The sequence below is a fragment of the Dipodomys merriami genome, unplaced genomic scaffold (genome assembly GCF_024711535.1).
Source record: "Dipodomys merriami isolate MVZ:Mamm:240054 unplaced genomic scaffold, mDipMer1.0.p SCAF_673, whole genome shotgun sequence".
NCBI lineage: Eukaryota > Metazoa > Chordata > Mammalia > Rodentia > Heteromyidae > Dipodomys > Dipodomys merriami.
This window is the reverse complement of record NW_027206261.1, coordinates 358,340-378,407: the sequence shown is the minus strand read 5'-3', so window position 1 is coordinate 378,407 and position 20,068 is coordinate 358,340. Positions and strand designations below refer to the sequence as shown.

The 20,068-nt window shown below is 36.3% G+C and overlaps 1 protein-coding gene and 1 long non-coding RNA gene across 5 annotated transcripts in view; one reads left to right on the top strand and one right to left on the bottom strand.

Annotated features, from left to right (window-relative positions):
- The window catches only part of LOC138815856 (oxidation resistance protein 1), a 240,482-nt gene that overhangs the window by 149,760 nt on the left and 70,654 nt on the right, over positions 1-20,068 (top strand). The window lies entirely within an intron of this gene.
- Positions 1-20,068, bottom strand: part of LOC138815858 (uncharacterized) — a 39,927-nt gene that overhangs the window by 12,586 nt on the left and 7,273 nt on the right. The window contains exon 2 of the long non-coding RNA XR_011368501.1: positions 16,913-17,052. This is a non-coding gene — a long non-coding RNA (uncharacterized lncRNA). The remainder of the gene's footprint in view (positions 1-16,912; positions 17,053-20,068) is intronic.

The following is a 20,068-nucleotide window of genomic DNA, read 5'->3' as shown; positions in this document are numbered from 1 at the left end:
GCAGTAGCATACTTTTAAAACTCATAATTGTATTTATGCTTTTTGTTCTTATGCAATAGTATGTCAAAAACTAGTCCAGAAATATATGCATCGTTTATGTAATCCCCTAAAATATTGAGCACACATATTTCACCACCAATGTGTTTCATCAATTATAGAATAAATTGCATGAATATTCATTGTTCATCATTATTCTGCTGAGGAAGAAAGCAAACATTTTTAATATTCTGCATTTTTAAAAAAACCTAAAACTTTCATGGCAGGATCTTCTACTCCTCAGTGGAAGATAAGAGAGAGAGAGAGCGAGAGGGAGGGAGGAGAGAGAGAGAGAGAGAGAGAGAGAGAGAGAGAGAGAGAGAGAGAGAGAGAGAGAAACAGAGGCCCTGCATTTTCCTGAGAATTTATGAAGAGGCTTAAATTTTCCTTCATTTTACCTTTCTTTGCTTTTCATAGGGAGATGTTGATTTAGTCAAGGTGAACAGTTTATTTCTTTACCTGAAACATTGGGAAAATGCTGCTGTTCTTCTCTATAAGGTACTAATAAAGGTTAATGCACACAGAATAATCCAGAGAATCTTAGAACTGAACTTCATACGTTGGAATTTAATGTCTTCAACTAAGAAAACTAAGAAACAGGAACAGTGAGTGCTGTGCTCATGGTCATTTGGCCATGAGTCATATCTCCGACACTAGGGACCAAATCTTGGTTCAGTATGCTGTGTTGCACTTAAATTTGCTGCTATGTTGTTGTTGTGTGTAGTGATATTTTTCACTTGAGAAGCACATCTAATAAATATAAAGATCTAAAAGAGGAAGAAACATGACAGCAGATGAGAAAAGACGAAGGTGCATGGAAGAATATTAATTTGAGACTTTATGATATGCCAATTAGAGATTAAAAAGTGAAAAGCTTTTTTGTTGTTGTTGTTTTTGGGTCCGGTCATGGGGCCTGAACTCTGGGCCTGGGCACTGTCCCTCAGCTCTTCAGCTCAAGGCTAGCACTCTACCACTTGAGCCACAGCGCCACTTTCGGCTTTTTTCTTTTTGCTTCTGTGGTGCTGAGGAATCAAACCCAGGGCCTCATGCATGCAAGGCAAGAGCTCTATCACTGAGCCACCTTCCCAGCCCCAAAAGTGAAAAATTTTTAAAAAACCAAATTAGTATTACATGACTAAGTAACTACTATAAATATTTTTAAAGCCCAGGATGGTGGTGTGTGCCTGCAGCCTGGCCCACATAGCAAAACCCTTTCTCAAACAAAATTAATTATTTTAAAATAGAATTATCTAAAACATATCCTTTGATTTTTTTAAATTTATAATACTTCTAATCTCTAGGACTTGGCAGTTTACTCATGAGTATTCAAACTTTGCTTTATACTGTGTTGCTGCTTATGCTGATTGGAAGCAGGGAGGGCAGTAAGTAGACTTTGGGACTTGTAGGTGGGGAGAAGTGCTTACCTGGCATGGAGTCAACTGGAGGAGGAGGAAATATTGGCCAACTATGTGAAAGACTGGTTCAGTAATGAATAGTGGGGAAGATCAATGTGCCAGTGGTGAAAAATGATGGCAGAATGAACTGGGAGACCATTGAACTGCTTGGGAAGATATTCAGATGGGAGTGAAATCTGACTTACCAGTGCATGTACTTTGGATATTACTACAAGTTCCTATATCTTAGTTCTTTCTTTTATTTCCTCTATTTCCACAACTGCATACATAGAACATAAGTGAATAGAAACATAAATATTAAATATAGGAACGTAAAAATGATTATTACAGCTGGGTGCCAGTAGCTCACCCCTATAATCCTATTTACCCAGGAAAGTGAGATCTGAGAATTGCAATTTGAAGCCAACTAGGGCAGGAGAGAGTCCATGAGATCCTTAATGCCAATTCATCTTAGAAAAAGCCAGAAGTGGCGCTACGGTTCAAGTGGTAGAGGGCTGCCCTTGAGCAAAAGATGCCCAGGGACAGCAACCAGACCAAGAGTTCAAGCCCTAGGACTGGGGGAAGAAAAGAGTCATTACAAACTGTGGTTTTGAAATATCACAGCTTTCTTCTAGTGACTTCTGATACCAATCCGTGGGGCTATTAAAAAGCTAGCATAAGCTGGGCGCCGGTGGCTCATACCTGTAATCCTAGCTACTCAGAAGGCTTAGATCTGAGGATCACAGTTCAAAGTCAGCCCGAACAGGAAAGTCCGTGAAACTCTTATCTCCAATAAACCTCCAGAAAACCAGAATTGGCACTGTAGTTCAAGTGGTAGAGTTCTAGCCTTGAGCTGAAGATCTGAGGGACAGTGCTCAGGCCCAGAGTTCAAGCCCCATGACAACCAAAAAAAAAAAAAAAAAAGACAACATATTACATGTAGATGCATGGACTATCCAATTAATAAGGCAAATTAGGCCTCAGAACTATTCACTCTTGAACTATTTATGTATTTGACTTTTCATTAGTTACTTAATAGGACATTGTGACAGAAAAGTAAACAATATTTGTGTGGCTTTAATTTTAATTCATTTTAAATTGAACAGTAAAACAAATATTCTACGAATATGAATCTACATTTAGAATGTTTAGTGAACATGTAGTATTTTTATTGTATTGTTAATATTTATTCATGTAAGTCACTCAACAAATATTTACTGAATGGTATAAAAGGTCATAATCTAATATGGCTATTAAAAAGATTGGATTTTTATGAGAATATCCAAATGCTTAATGATTTGATTTTCAACACAATTTACATGACAGAGCAGAGTGCTAATGTAGTCATTTAGCCATTGGATAACAGTTTCCATCATGATGCTATAATGTTTGGAGGAAGCTGTCTTTATTGAAGCATATTGTATAATAACTATTCCCTTGTTATGAGACAGTGCCAAAATTATGTGAATTATTTAGTTTGGAAGCTAAAATTCAATCAGAGATACTGGCAAATTTTTGGTTCATATTTTAAAAATGCCTATACTGATTGAGAAAACGTTTTTGATATATTCCTTAAATTTAAATTCAGATTAGGGAGACAGGTTTCCTAAAGAAACAGAAGCCAATTAGATACAACTTTCAGATTTTAATAAAGAGTTTAAGGAGAAAAAAATACCATTCTTTTTTATTTATGTAAAAGCAGACTTTATCTTCAATCAGTATGAGTACATACTTAGCTTTGCAATGTCATCCACTATTTGAGTTATTAATTAGTAAATCATTTTCTGTGTGTTTTGTGTATACACAAACACATAAAATTTTTTGTTGGATTTCCCTTGTTGGTTAAAGCTTATTTTTTTATACTGATGTTGGTTTAGATGCAATGTATTGATGAATGGTAGTTGGACAGGCAGATATTAAATAGAAGAAGGGTGGAAACCTTTCATTACTGTTTTTTCAAGTAACTTTATACCATCTTTTCTTGAGTGTGGTAAAATTATGTACTGGGTTATATAGTTTCAGTTATTCTTTGCTCACATCACATGTAAATACTATGCCTCAAAAACAAATAATATAAATACTACAAAATTATATGATAATAGCATTGTTCTTTTCTCACCATTTGTCCATGTGACAAATAACTCTTCAGAAGGAACTGACTTCAGAACAATTCTTCAATCATTAAGCTAATAGAATACATCACTGGAACAAATAATATTCGAATTCCCACAGGAAAGACATCTGAGAAAATTAAGCTCAAAGAAAAAGCAAAAAGAGCAAAGTGTGGAATAATGTTGCCTAATTTATTTTTGGCCTCTCATCTGGGCCAGCACTTGCTTGTTATGAAAGCTGACTCCATGTTACTCTGTGCTGATGGAATTTATTATAAGCAAAGGAATAATTTACAATCCATGGCTTCAACTCATAATTGCACACTTCACATCCATATAAATCATATGCTGTTTTCATAAAGTCAGTCATAAGAAAATTCAGACTGCACTGTGCTGTTTTGAATTGGCCTAGGCTTCCTTTCCTAGTTTCTTAGAACTCCCAAATTACCTACTATAGGAATTCATTCCAAACTGAAAATCTTCTAACACTAAGAGTTAAGAAATACTAAGAAAAATCACAAGTGCCAGGTAGGCACCAGTAGCTACTCAAGAGGGTGAGGCCAGCAAGGTCAAGAAAGTCCATGAGACACTTATCTCCAATTATACACCCAAAAAGTCTGCAATTGGAGCTGTGGCTCAAGTAGTAGAGCATAACTCTTGAGCAAAACAGCTCAAGAACAAGAGCAGGCCCTGAGTTCAAGCCCCACAACCAGCACAATAAATTTTTTAGAAAGAAAAAGAAACAAAGAAAGAAATACCCAAGCTCATAAACTCAACTTTAGTAATCTTTTGAAGGTTTTCTCTCTGACTAAACCTGATTTTTCATATCAAAAATTTGTTTACTCCTAAAATCACACAGAAAGGCCTTAAAATTCATATAGGATATATGGATGTACACTACATTCTTGTTTTCGTAATATCCAGCCAAGATGACTGATTTTGCCTCATTTCTTCTTGTATATTTTTATTATTTAAGTTTCTATGATAATTTACCAAGAATCAATAGTTTCTGAAAGAATTGTGGTTTTGGGGTGAATTGATATGAGATTTAAAAAAAGCAATCTTATTTATACGTTTTATAAGTCCTCATTACCTGAATAAGAAGTTAAAACACAGAAAGGAAAAACCTCATATTATATCCATCTCAGGGTCCAGTCTAATTCTGGTCTGCATAGCACAAAAGAATGGAAAAGCTGTACTGATTTATGACAGAACCCAAAATTAACAAAGGGCTCAAAGGCTAGTTGTTTTATTTTTTAATTTAATTTAATTTAATTTTTTATTTTTTTATTGTGAAAATACTGTACAGAGGGGTTACAGTTACATGGGCAAGATAATGAGTACATTTCTTATCAAGTATTGTAGCCTCCTCCTTTGTTTCCCCTTCCCATCCCTTCCCATCCTCACCCTACCCCCTCCCACCCAACCCTCTTCCCACACACACACACCAAAGTTGTGAAGTTCGTTTTTGTCATAACGACTTGTACGTCTCATTGTTGCAATGGACCACTTGTATCCCTATTTAAACAATTTCTTTTTTCCCTTCCCCTCCACAAATTATAACAACATCAAATACAGTGAAAGCAGGGGTTATACCCTGGGGGAGGGACATACAAAGCAACAAAGATAGTTGCTTTATTTTTAAGAAAGGTCATAGCATCTGATATGTTTTGACTAAGAATGAAAATATTGCCAAATCAACAAAAATAAAAATGGCATACATTTATTGAATATTTGCCATGTGTTAGTCTTCACAGTAAATATGTAGAAATTGTTATTACTGTGTCATTTCACAGATGAGGAAACAGGTTTAGAAAAATTTCCATGACTAGCTTACGGCTATATAAGTAGTAAGTGATGAAGATAGAACTTCAGTCATTTAAATGAGTCTGCTCTTGAAGTCCTTGCAGTCGCCACAAAAGCAGAAGAATGATATCCATACAGACCAGCAATTGAAACACAGCTTAAGATGTTCATACCAAATAAGGCATGAATCGTTTCAAGCTTTTAGAGTTCACATCATTTATAGGAAATGAGGGTATTAGAGGAGGAATAAGTTAAATACCACAAGGAAGCACATTTGTGGATCTGGATCATGGAAAATAACCCAAGATAACTGACCCATTACAAGTCAATGGTGTGCAACAAACAAAACAAAACCAATGAGGCCTTCACTTGGATCATTCTGTTCAAATAGTTGTAAGTTTACCATGATTAGCAATACTTGGGACAATGTCAAAAACTCAATGTGTAAGAGTTTACTCAGACTCTACTGAATCTTATGATTCCTATGTGGTTTATTTGCACATTGAAATAGGAGAAACACTGGCCCAGGTGACTAGAGAGTTACTATTTATAAATAGATCTGATTTGTATTGTGATTCAACAAACCAACAATGAGAAGGCCATTTGGTCAGCTGGAGAAATTTGGTAGTGAATGAGAACAAATTTAAGAATGACAATGTCACTTAGTGGTACCTAGTAGACATGCATCCAAATGATTTATTCTTAAGCATGGTTATTGAAGCATAAATGTCTGGAATTCACTTTAAAATATTGTGCCAAGGTAAATAGCAATAAGTATACAAATGTGTCAAAATCTTAAAAATGATTGAATATGTATCATCGACTGTGTTATTTTTTAATATGTTTTAAAATGTTAAGAAATTTGCTTAAAGACAAAGGAAAAAGGATTGTGTCAAAGGAATCCTACAGATAAATAAAGAAGTTTCTCAGTAAGAGTGGCTAGAAAAATCTTTGTTCAAAGGATTAAAAAAAAAATAGGGCTGGGAATGTGGCTTAGGGATAGAGTGCCTGCCTAGCATGCAAGAAGCCCTGGGTTCAATTCCTCATACCACATAAACAGAAAAAGACAGAAATGGTGCTATGGCTCAAGTGGTAGAGTGCTAGCCTTAAGCAAATAGAATCTCAGGGACAGTGCACAGGCCCTGAGTTCAGGCCCAAAGATTGGCCAAAGGGAAAAAAAAGGATTTAAAATATAGGGTAAATTCTTTGGTCTGGGGGCGATTACAAATGTAGTCCTAGTGAAAGCCATAAGACTTAAAAACTTACCAAGCACCCTTTCTCAAACATAGTTCTGTATTGTTGCTATTCATTGTGACTATTTGGACCATTGATCTCAGATCTCATGCCACAGTGATGACTTAGGCATAACTAGTGGTGTATTTCCGCCTACATTTCCTCTCATAGCATTTTTATTGGCTGTTCACTTTAGTGGTTTACTGACTAAACGTTGTGTTACCTGCTCATCCAAATCAATTATTTAATAGAGTCCTATACTGATCTTGTGTTAAGGTTCTATGCTTGTAAGTGAAGACTAAAATCTTTTGATATACATAATCAATAGGAAAACCTTTAAGCTGGTCTATGTTTGTCATATAGAAGGGCATTCCTTTCAACATTATATAAGCTCATTAATGTACTTACCACTATAAGGCATATTAATTTTTTGTTTTTTAAAAAGGAAAGGGGCAGGGCTCCAGTGGCTCACGCCTAAAATCCTAGCTACTCAGGAGGCTGAGAGCTGAAGATGGTGGTTCAAAGCCAGCCCAGGCAGAAAAAGTCCCTGAGAGACTCTTATCTCCCAAAAAAAAAAGCAGGAAGTAGTCCTGTGGCTCAAGTGGTAGAGAGCTAGTGTTTAGCACAAAAAGGCTCAGAGACAGTAATAAGGACATGAGTTCAAGCCCTAGGACCAGCAAAAAAAGAAAGGATAGGAGTGTGGGGACTTAAAAGAATTCCATATACTGTTAACACTAAACCCATTTTACAACCTGTTACATGTCTTTGTGGTAATATCTTCTTCAGTTTCTAGTTCCTTTCTGTAGAAACAAGAGAATAGTATCAATAACGAAAAAAAAAATGAACTCAGCTAGCGCCCAAAGGTGAACCACCATCTCGTTTGTCACTGAACCACTAAAACCTGACTGGTTTAGTAGATGCTTTGTATTTATAGAGTGGACTAGTGGACCAGCACAGATTTGTTTTCAGCAACCTTCCTGTCACAAGTACAATTACTTACTTCTACATAGTATTATATCTTGGTCTACTGATTTATACCTGAAGCTAATAATTTAAATATTATTAGCTTCAGAGGTACAAATGAGATGGGTAAATAGTATTAATAAATAATAATGTTAACCAATGATAATAATAATAATTCTGAGGCAGAATTAATGCTGCATAGATGCTGTCCTGACTTTTCTATAGTGTAGCCATGCCCACCATGAGAATCTTCCAATCAGAGAAAGTCACATTCTTAAATGTGTAAGATTTTTCAATTTTATACACATTTGTTTTTCTCCCACATCCTTATTCTTATAGTAAATGCTTTGTCACCTAGTCTCTATGTAATCCTACCACAAAGTAGCTTCTGTATAATATTGTACCTAATCTTTGCCCTCCGTACATAAAGACAAATCCATGCCCTCACAATCTCATTTTTTTTGGCATTCCACAAACATGCTCCACACACCCCACTGTTCTTCCTCATGTTTACACTACTTTGGTACAATATTTTATGCTTTGACTAAAGAACTGTAATTAGAATGATTTGTTATTTTCCATAATCTTTCACTACTGCTAAATATTATTAATATTATTATTTTTATAAAATATAAGGAACACTTCAAGAGCCCTAAAATGCATCTACAACTACAGATGGATTTGAGAGGAAGAGCAATGCAAAGTTTCAGTTAACTTTATTTTAGATTGCTATGTTGTTATGGTTTGAATCTGAAATGTCTTCAGAAGGGACATTATTAAAAATCTTGCTTGTCAATGGGTGGGCTTTTTGGAAGTGATAAAAATTATTCAGCGCTAGTCTCACCAGTGGATAGGTCCACTGATACCTGATTGGATTATGAGGAAGTAAGGCCAAATTGGAGAAAGTAGTTTACGAGGACATGCCATTGAAGGTATATATTATTCTTGCTCACCCCCGTCCACGCCTCTGTGCTTCCAGTTATCATAAAGTGAACAACCTACCTCCACACACGTTCCCTGTCATGAAACACCACCTCACTACATCTCAGATACAAAGGAATCAAGTGTCTCTGGATATTGAAAGTATAAGTCAAAATAAACCTTCCTTGCTTGAAGTTGGTTTTCCTCTCATGGTTTGTTATATCAACAGAAAACTGATTGGCATATTGGATAATTATGATTATCCTCTTGCTAATATAGATAGTCCTCTTTTGGACCTTTAGAATAGGTGAACCTCAAAAAATTTAAAAAGATGAATAGGTAGACCCCTGGGTAGAGTTCTTCTTATTTTATCCAAAACTTAAGGTCTTTTCGGGGGAGGACGTAGTATGATGATTTAAAGCACATTAATCTATTTAAAAATAACACACACACAAACAAGTAATTTTTACTTTATGACATAACTTCATGGCATACAAACAACATCTGTTACCTTTCAAGTTAATTTGTGGAAAACCCTAACGAGATTATATTAGAGTTATGTCTTAAAAAAAAACAAAATAAGACTATTAAAAGTCAAATTCTGCTAGTGAGTCAGTGTTTAAACTTAAAGTATTGAAGAATAAGTAAAACTATATTATTGTTTTTAATCAAATGTGCAGTTTTTAATCACAATACTTGAAAAGAATAGCCAGATTGTTTTACCGCTTCCAAAATTAATATAGAAAAAATGCATATTACCATCATCATCATCATCATCATCATCATCATTTGTGTCAGCAACTGAGGCTTGAACTCGCAATCTCACACCCTCATTAGACATTTTTCTTCATGGCTAATGCTCTACACTTGAATCATACCTTCACATGTAGCTTTTTCTAGTTAATTGAAGGTAAGGATCTCTTGGATTTGTTTTCACAGGCTAGTTTCAAATTTCACTTCTCAAATCTCAGCTTCCTGAGTGACTGGGATTATAGGCATGAACTACTTGTGTCTGACGATAGGCATATTATAAGTTAAGACTTACTCATGACAAACTAACATTCATTTTCCATAAAAACCATTGAAGTGAAATTCATTTTTATATTCCGCTAAAGCTTAAAAAACATCTGCATAATTGCTATTACAATTATCAAACATACTATCTTGTTAATGGGTCTCACAACATAGAATGCTAACTAAAGAAGCATCATTCTGTTAGCAATGAACTATTTTGCATGCAGCTATCTTCTCCCATTTACCATATGGGCTTACATCACACCTTTCTTTCAGTTCCAGATTTCTCTGTGCTAATTACAGCAAAGTCAGATTGGTGTGAAGAAGATTTCAGAGAAAGGATGGATTAAACCAAACCACATAGCTTTTGAACCTATTAAGTGAAAATGTGGGACTTAATGAACAAGTTCAACAAAACATACTGAGAAAGAGAATCATCTTCTCTGTAAATGAGATGAAGATGTACCAGAATCAATAGAAGAATGTAATCTCCATATACAACATGCTGAAGTACACATATACTTAATAAACAGTACTGATGTCTACTATAACAGTGCTGTCAACAGCACTGGCATTGTTGACATTTGAAGCTGGACAATCTTTGGTTGTGGGAGTGTCTTGAGTATTACAGCATCTTTGCCAGGATAGTGGGCCTTGACCTACTTAGATCCTAGTCATCCGCCCTCAGTTTAACAACTATATTAATATCTCTACTCCCCAGAAGGAGGCTTGGCAGATTTAGCAAATAAAAATAGAGGCTATCCAGGCAAATTTAAATTTCAGATAAAGAACAAATCAATTTTTTAGGTAACTATATCCCATGCAACATTTGGCATACACTTATATCATTAATTAATTGTCAGTATGAAAATTAGGACCTTCAACATGCCAGTTAACTACTTATACTAAAATAATATTTGTTTATATAAACTTCACATTTAGCTAGGATTTCTGTTTTTCTGGAGCCTTCCTGAGGTAGAGTGTATAAAATGGAATTGTCCCTAACTTAAAGCCTATGCTGTATGTATCAGTAAGAGTAGAAAACTCTAAAATACTCTTAACAAATCTAATTAACTAACAATATTTCCTTCTGGACTGCACAGAAGAACTCTTGAAACTCCCTGACAGAGTAGATGAGATATTTAAATGAAATTTATGAAACAACTTTAGTATAATGCTGTCATCATAAACAATTGTTACATGTTCATAGTTATTACCTAGTGATCCCTCATAAAATAATGTCATAATAGTACTGATCTCTGGGCTTAATTTTCATTAAAAGATTATAATGGAAATAATACGAACATTTCAGTAGTGCTTAATTTTGGCTACACATGGAAATCACCTGGAAAGGATTCTATGTAATATTTATGTATCGTATCAGAGAGACTGTAGATGTGACCTGCACATTGAGCTTTCTGTCCTAAAATATGTAACCAAGGCTGAGTACCTTAGAAAATGTCAAATAATAATAAAGAGAGCGAGGAAGCTCAACTTCATCTGAATAGTAGGTTGTAGAAAATGGGTTGGAATCAAATTCAGAGAAAAATAAACAGGATATGATGTGTTTCATTCATTCAACAAGCATAGTCCATGAGCACTTTCTATGTGCTAGGCCATGTTTTCAACAAGGCGAGTCTGTTATGCTAATAGGGAGAGAGAGACTATACATTCTTATGACCATCTTAATCTAATTTCAAAGACTAGAACTAAGGCCTCTATTCCTCCATGAGATGCTGGCATTCCTCACGCCCCAAATCAACCTGACCAAAATAATAATAAGAATAATAAGAAGAATAATAAATGTTATTGATACAATGTTTTCTGAGATTTGCACATAAAAAAACAACAGAAGTAGGAAGGATATATCAAAGACCAGAAACAAACAAACAAAGGTGTCACAAAACTGCCAAAAGACTGTCAGAAAGGCCAAGATCCTGAATTAGGTTTTAAATACACTGGAGGAACTAACTCGGAATATTCAGTGAAAGAGCAGTCTTAGATTAAAGAAGAGCATAAGGATAAGTGAGGTATCTTTTGAGGAAGTTGTGCATTGTTTACAATTTTAAGAGGCAGAACCATTAATACCTAAGTTGCTTTCTTTTACTCTGTTGAAGAAACAGAACTATTAGTAAGTACAAAACTAATACTGTGAAGCAAAAATGTATGCACAAAAGTAAGACGCTGACAGTTACTATATATGAATCCAAATTATTGGCCCAGAAAATTGAGTATTAAAAAGTTTTCACAGGCTGGGCACTGGTGGCTCATGCCTGTAATCCTAGCTACTCAGGAGGTTGAGATCTAAGAATTGCAGTTCAAAGCCAGCCCCTGAGCAGAAAAGTCCATGAGATTCTTTATATATATATATATATATATATATATATATATATATATACACATATATGTATATGTATATATATACACATACATATATATGTATATATACACACACATATATACACATATATACATATATATGTTTTTTATTATAGAAATACTATACAGAGGGGTTACAGTTACACATGAGTAGGGTAGTGAGCACATTTCCTATCAAGCATTGTTAGTGGTGCTGTGTGGCTCAAGTGGTAGAATGCTAGCCTTGAGCAAAAGAAGCTCAGGGACAGCGCCCAGACTCTGAGTTCAAGCCCCAGGACTGGTGCACGCACGCATGCACACAATCATTCTGGGTTATTTCAAATTTAAAAAATAATCATTGCACTATAATTGAGCATTGTTACCTCTTCCTTTGTTTTTCCCCTCCATGAGACTCTTATCTCCACTTGACCACCAAAAAACCGGAAGTGGTGCTGTGGTTCAAGTGGTATAGTGCTCGCTTAGAGCTAAAGAGCTCAGGAACAGCACCCAAGCCCAGAGTTCAAGCCCCATGACCAACAAAAGAAATAAAGTAATTGATTAATTAATTTAAAGTTTTCACAGGTATTGAGAGAATTTTGGTAGTAGTTTTAGAACATAGTCTATTTGTGAAAAGTACACTCTATCCTACAACCAAGAGACTTCAAAATGTGAAAGGACTTTTAAATATAATAATTTGGCATGCTCATATCTAAAGTTGGAGTTCCTCTGGGGTGGGTGGCTGTTCTCTAATTGGTAGATCCAGGGACCTAGTTCTCTTTTGTGGTTCTGCCATTTTTAATCCTTGACAACTCAAGCCACCTTGCTCAGCTTGGGCAAAGCTGTGGGAGGCAGAAAGAGAACAGAGGGTCACCAATTAGAGCACTTCTGTGCTGGGCCTGAAATAGCAGCCACCACTTTTGCAATCCATCTGTTGGCAAGAAATCAGTCTCTGGAACACCTCTGACCAAAAAGGAAGCTGAGAAATATAGTGTCAATATGTGCTAAGGAAAAGAGTCAGAATTGGTAACAACTAGCCTCTTTCTAGCTGGAAAATTAAAGATCGCCCAGAAAACTTAGATAGATAATTCAAGTTTTTTAAATGAGTTGAAACAGAACACAGAAACATTATAGGATTGAAACCATTGGGAGGGAAAAAACCACTGATCCAAGTACATACTTTATCTTTTTCTGTATCTTAGAAAGACACATAATAAATGTGTAACATTGTTGAACAATGAGCATTGGATGATAATATGATCTAGTAGATTCATCCTTCTATAGATTAATGTGTCTAATGAATGGAAATCACTGTCAGTCTTGATAATAATTTTCATGCACTTTGCTTAATGAATGACTCTCTTTTGTTTTTTTTTTTGGGGGGGGGTCCAGTCGAGGGGCCTGAACTCTGGGCCTGGGCACTGTCCCTCAGCTCTTCAGCTCAAGGCTAGCGCTCTACCAATTGAGCCACAGCGTCACTTCTGGCTTTTTTCTTTTTGCTTATGTGGTGCTGAGGAATCGAACCCAGGGCCTCACGCATGCAAGGCAAGCGCTCTACCACTGATCCATGAGACTCTCATTTCCAGTTAACTACCAAAAAGCCAGAAGTGGAACTGTGGCTCAAATGGTGGAATGCTGGCCTTGAGAACAAAAGCTCTGGATCAGAGCCCCTCCCCACACACAAACAAAACCACCAGGCACTCTAGCTCTTGTTTATATGTAAGAAAGTTGAATCTCAAGCAATCAATAAATACTTTTACCTCGATTTCACAACTGGAAAACTCTTTTTTTGAATCCTCTTTGCACTTCAACAAACATTTGGGTAAACCAGAAGAATTGTTGGGTAAACCAACAATTAATTCTTTGAGTAAAAGATAAATGAGGACTTTATATGGCAGTGTTGCCCAAGGGAAAAGCCTGGATTCTCCTTGTGCTCTTCTTCTAGTATATGACCTTGAGAGATTTTCTTGTCTTCCTAGGGCTTCCACTATCTAATCTATAAAATGAGATGCTCAGGGGCTGGGAATGTGACTTAGTGGTAGAGTGCTTGTCTAGCATGCATGAAGCCTTGGGTTCGATTCTTCAGTACCATATAAACAGAAAAGGCTGGAAGTAGTGCTGTAGCTCAGTTGGTAGCCTTGAGCCTACCTTGAGCACAGAGAGACTCAGGGACAATACCCAGGCCCTGAGTTCAAGCCTCAAGCCACAGGATTGGGAAAAAATGGATGCTCAGCTAGGTAACACCAACATCCTTCCCTCCCAGTCTTAGGTTGAAGTTGTGGTTCATGGGTTAGGGTAATTGTGTGAGAAAGAATTGAGACTGGCATTGTATATAGATCAATGGTACAGTGCTTAACCTGGCATGCAAAACACCTGAAGTTTGATCTGTGGCTCTGAAAAAAAGTAATTTAAGATTTTTCCTTTACCTATCTAGAAGCAGTCTTCTCTCCCCTCCCACCCCGCCCATGGGGCTTGAACTCAGGGCCTGGGCTGTCTCTGAGCCTTGTCCATACAAGGCTAGTACTCTGCCACTTCAAGCCACAGCCCACTTCCAGTTCTCTAGTGGTTAATTAGAAATAAGAATCTCACAAACTTTGCTGCCTGGGCTGGCTTTGAAGCGTACAAGGCTAGTGCTCTGCCACGTCAAGCCACAGTCTACTTCCAGTTCTCTAGTGGTTAATTAGAAATAAGAGTCTCATATACTTTCCTGCCTGGGCTGGCTTCGAAGCGTAATCCTCAGAACTCAGCCTCCTGAGTAGCTAGGATTACATGTGTGAGCCACTGGCTAAAAGCAGTCCTTTTGATTTTTTTTCCTCATATAGTTTGAGGTGAGACTAAAATGTAAAACATAAAAGTGATACTTTATGAATATGTATTTTACAAGTTAAAATGTCTATTTTCTGACTAAGAAGACATTTATTCAGAAAAAATAGGCTTATTTTAAGTTAATTCTTTTACTTTGGGAGTTGTGGGTGATTGATAAATTCTTTTTTAGGTTTAGAATCTCATAATTTCACCCACTTTATTATGCTTATTTGCTGATTTGCCTCTGGTTATATGATGTTCATAAACATAAAATACAAACCAAGGTAATTAGTCTTGCAAATTTAGAATATTCTTCAGAATATAGAAATGACAAGAGATTCCTGATAAAACAATGTATTAACCTCATAACCCATCTTCAGTATATTAATTTGGTCTTCAGTATATTAATTTGTTATGTGCTTTAATAAAGTAAAGTGAGCGTTTATAAAGCCTTGTAGGCTTCAGGCTAAGTTTTGCTGTAGTGCTAAATGAACCCTAAAGTCTCAATGACTTACTGAAATAAGCATGTATTTTTTTTTGGGGGGGGGGGGTCCAGTCATGGGGCCTGAACTCTGGGCCTGGGCACTGTCCCTCAGCTCTTCAGCTCAAGGCTAGCGCTCTACCACTTGAGCCACAGCACCACTTCTGGCTTTTTTCTTTTTGCTTGTGTGGTGCTGAGGAATTCAACCCAGGGCCTCAGGCATGCAAGGCAAGCGCTCTACCACTGAGCCACCTTCCCAGCCCAAGCATGTATTTTTTGAAGAACTTCTTGCTTATGTTATTTTCACTTCCTAGAGAGGTTGTGTGAAGGCCTCTGATCCATACAGCTACTCAGAAATCCAGGCTGGTGATTCATCCATCATCTTGTGCTGAACCATCTAAAGTGCATCTTACCTTGGTTGCTGAAGGAGCAGAGGCTCTGTTGTGGTGGTTTTAGGGGTTGTAAGACATCAGCTGATATAAACAGAGGCTATTCTTTCCAAATATCTATGTAAAAGCTACACAGGGCTGGGCACCGGTGGGTCACGCCTGTAATCCTAGCTATTCAGGAGGCTGAGATCTAAGGATCACAAGTCAAAGACATCCCAGACAGGAAAGGCCATGAGACTCATCTCCAGTAATCCACCAGAAACTGGAAGGGGCTTGTGGCTCAAGTGGTAGAGCACTAGCCTTGAGCTGAAGAGCTTAGGGACAGCACCCAGGCCCAGAGTTTAAGCCCTAAGACCATCCAAAAACAAAACAAAACAATCAAACAAAAAACCCTACATGTCACTTATGTTCCATAGTTGCCAGAATTAATTCCTTGCCTATATTCAGAATTTAGTGAAATTTAGTGAAAAATTCCCTGGAGTAAATATAACTGATCTTAAGTGCCGATTTCTGTGTTCTCACATTAATAACAGTTTTTTAAAAAACAACAAACTGTTAACCAATATGATTCACATTATCAACAGGAAATGCTGCCATGAACAAGGTGATTTTTTAAAGCAGAGGAAGAAGAAGAAAGTCTATCATTTCATTTGTGGATTTAAGATGACCAAGTCTGTAGTTTTGGACAAAAGAGGTGGGAAAATCAAAGCTGATGATTTTACCTCACCACATAAAATACAGTTTTTAGTAAGAAACATAAATACATGTCCTTATTTATCATGCAGTGTATTAGCAGGAAAAGTTCAATTTGAGGTCCCAATGGTACTTTAAATTCTCCATATATTTTAAGAATTTTATCTCCACCTCTTCCTTCCTGACTCCTGGAAAACCAGTAAGCCAAGTACCAAGCAGCTGCCTATTAGTCTTTGTCCAGTGTATTCAGTAAACATTGCTGATGAGTTGACAGTGTAGCCTGCTAAAACTTGAAAGTCCCTATATAATGAGAGGAGTTTGGGGTGTGCCCTCCTTCTCTCTGAGAGGTGGCTTGAAATGGTCAAACTTTCTGTTCAATCTGTTCAGGAAGCACAGATCCAGATTTTGAATATGCTCATTTTGCTGCCTGCTGTTAGGATTAAGAATAGATTTGTGGGAGAACAAAGTGGCCAGGCATGATTGTGTTTTTGCAAATCGAAGTTCTGTAGCCAGTTCAAAGTCTTGTCTGTCCAGGTTTAGGTTTCTCTGCCTATACACTGAAGGCCTTTGGTGGACTCACATGACATTATTAGCATCTCTCCCAAATGGTGTGGAAACCTTTCCTCTGTAGGATGTCAGAGAACCTTCAGGCTATACTTGGAGAAATGAAATTATTGTTTTCTTTCCTTTAAATATTTTGCCAACACTTACCACTTGGCTGCTGAAGTGAGTGGAATACTGATAACAACTTGACCTTGCTTCCCAGAACTCACTCTAAGACAGATGGATGGACTTGTGGGCAGTCTCTGTTTTTATTGCCATTCTTCATTTAGAAGTCTAATGTAGACACTCTAAAAACAAAAGACCTAGAACTTTAAAATATAATAATGGCTCAAATTCACATACTAAAGTAAAGCATTTATTATACTACAAATGTTCCTCTTCATCAGCTTTTTAGAGGCAAAACAGTATCATAAATAAATGTCAGTCATGGGAGCGACATGTAAGGCAACATTTATCTTGTCATTTATAGGAAAAGAAATCAAAAAACAGTGGAAGGGGATAGGTTTGGGAAGATAAAAGAGGTAAAGGCAAGGCCACTCCAAGACTATAAATACAGTTCCATTTACAAACACCTATGCAACTACAACCTCATGGGAAGTACAGGCTTAAAAAGGAACCTGTGGTAGAAAGGGCATGAGAAGGTTTGTCTTCACAGGATAATCTCCCTATTTGGAGATTCTGATTAGCTATTATTCCAAAAGATTTTTTAAACCTTTGTTGAGTTTTCACAACATTAGTCATACATGGTAATACCTCTTTGGCACTGATTCAATGAGCTGATGGAAATTGATCCAAAAGCCCCAGGAACTGTCACATTCCAGGTTTCGAGTATTTGGGGCCATAATTATATATAATTGTAATTATAACCTTCAACAGGGTATAAAAATAGTCCTGAAATAATTCTATGGTAAGTTGATGTGAGTTATTGTGACCTGGGTTTCAATTATAATTCTTAATGGTGATTCCTAGGTCCCTGGTTGGCTTCACTCCCATTGAATTGTGTTTTGTTTACTTTTTTTTTTTTTTGACAACTGTGGGAATGAAAACCTTTCAGAGAATTTTTAGAATTGAGGAATGTTTGCTTGATGTTTAGTAGGCTGAAATGATTATATTAAGGATATTAACTGAAGGGATTTTTTTTCATTCAAATCGATCTAAAAATCTTTACTAAGCTCCTTCCACTTTAATGAAAAGTTATACTAAATCTTTATCACTTACTCTGCAGTATTATGTTCATAGATGCAACCACACAACTTCCTCTTATCCTCTGTATGGTAGTTTTGACACAAGTGTGTGGGGGGGTCTCCTATTTGATAAGGAGTGTGGACATATTCTTTGTTGAGAGAGAGGCTCTGGGGTTTTAAATATTTTTTAAATAAAGAGTTTTAACTAAATAGTTAAAGTTAAAGATGACCAGCTTGGCTATCTACCAACTTAGGCTTTACTTTTAGTGACAGTTATAAATGTTCTGATTGTATAAGAGATTTTGTTCTGTTTTCTTAACATTTATAAAATCTCTTTGCTATCTATGTTGATTGTATCAGTGTTTCTGAGTATTTGAAGACTGACTTTTTTATCCTATAAAATAGTTGTCTGGTAGAAATAACAGGATTAGTCTGACTTGGAAGATTTTTTAATTCTTCTCTTTCAAAATCTAGTTCTTTTCTGAACGTATTATGTAAAGATTTGCAGATACATGGTGCTCCTGTTTTTTGTTTCCTTAGGATGTTACAGTTTGGCTTCCAGTTTAAATCCCATTTTTCCCCAGTGACATTTAAAAATCCTTTAATTTTGTCTGTTTTAAAAAAGTATTTAAGGGCTGGGAACATGGTGTAGTGGTGGAGTGCTTGCCTAGCATGCATGAAGCCTTGGTTTGATTCCTCAGCAACACATAAGCAGAAAAAGGCCAGAAATGGCACTGTGGCTCAAGTGGTAAAGTGCTAGCTTGAGCAAAAAGAAGCTCAGGGACAGTGCCCAGGCCCTGAGTTTAAGCCCTAGGACTGGCAAAAAAAAAAAAAAATTAAAAAATTAAAAAATGGTTTAGTTGCTAAAAGTTTCAGTGATCCAGGAAGTATCCCAAAAATCATTATTAATAGAAGACTCATTTGTTTCCATCTTCACAAAAAGATAAGAAGTGAACTTGAACATGAATTTGAGCTTGCACACAGTATGACTGATAAAGATCAGAGTGGGGCAAGGAGCAAAAGTATTAAGAGAGACTATTAAATATGACTTCATGCATACTCAGTGCAAACCAACTAATTAGACAATAGATCTCTTAAAATGTAAGAAAATATGAAAATCACAAATGAATGTTTTCCAATAATCCAATTCTGCTCATTCTTAGAAAATTTCAATATTATTCCTTTTTGTCTAAGAAAAAAATTAGATCTATTTTCCTAGTTTGCATGTTATATTTATATATATCTATATATCTATAGATATATAGCAATATCTATAGATATATTTCTTTTTTTTTTTGTCAGTAATGGGGCTTGAACTCTGGGCCTGGGCACTGCCCCTCAGCTCTTCAGCTCAAGGCTAGCACTTTACCACTTGAGCCACAGCACCACTTCTGGGTTTCTGGTGGTTTATTGGAGATAAGAGTCTCACGGACTTTCCTGCAGCTGGCTTTGAACTGCAATCCTCAGATCTCAGCCTCCTCAGTTAGGATTACAGGCGTGAGCCACCGGTGCCTGGCTCCAATTCATATTTTTAGCAAAAATATTGTCTTATGGATAAACTTGATGGACTGAGTATGTAGCTCAGTGGTAGAATGGTTGCCTAATGACATGAGACCCTAACATCAAAAAGTAAAGACAAAATCATTATAATTGTTTCACATGAAATTTTCATGTTTAAAGGTACGTTATCGGTACTGTATTAAGCAGTAAATACTACAGTTGGCACTACTTTCAAAATCAAAAGAACAAAGTATCCTTTAAGTACTGATGTCCTAAAGATAGTATATCTTAAGACATTTGAAAAAGCTATTGTTTAACAACATGTAATAAGCTCTGAATACTAGAGTGAAAGTTTCCAAATAACTAGATACTTTTCAGTAAACCAGTACCTCCTGTGTGTTTCTGATTGGTGTAATTAAATATATATAAATATATTTTTTCAAGATTGTTTTAATCACCCGAAGAACTAATTGTTCTCTGAGTTTTTAAAGCAGAATCTCACTGTGTAGCTCAGATTGGCCTTGAATTCTCTATGTAACACATGCAGGTCTTGAATTTTGTACCCTCCTGCCTCATCTGGTAAGAACTAATTTTTTTTTTGTTTGGTTATGGTGCTTAA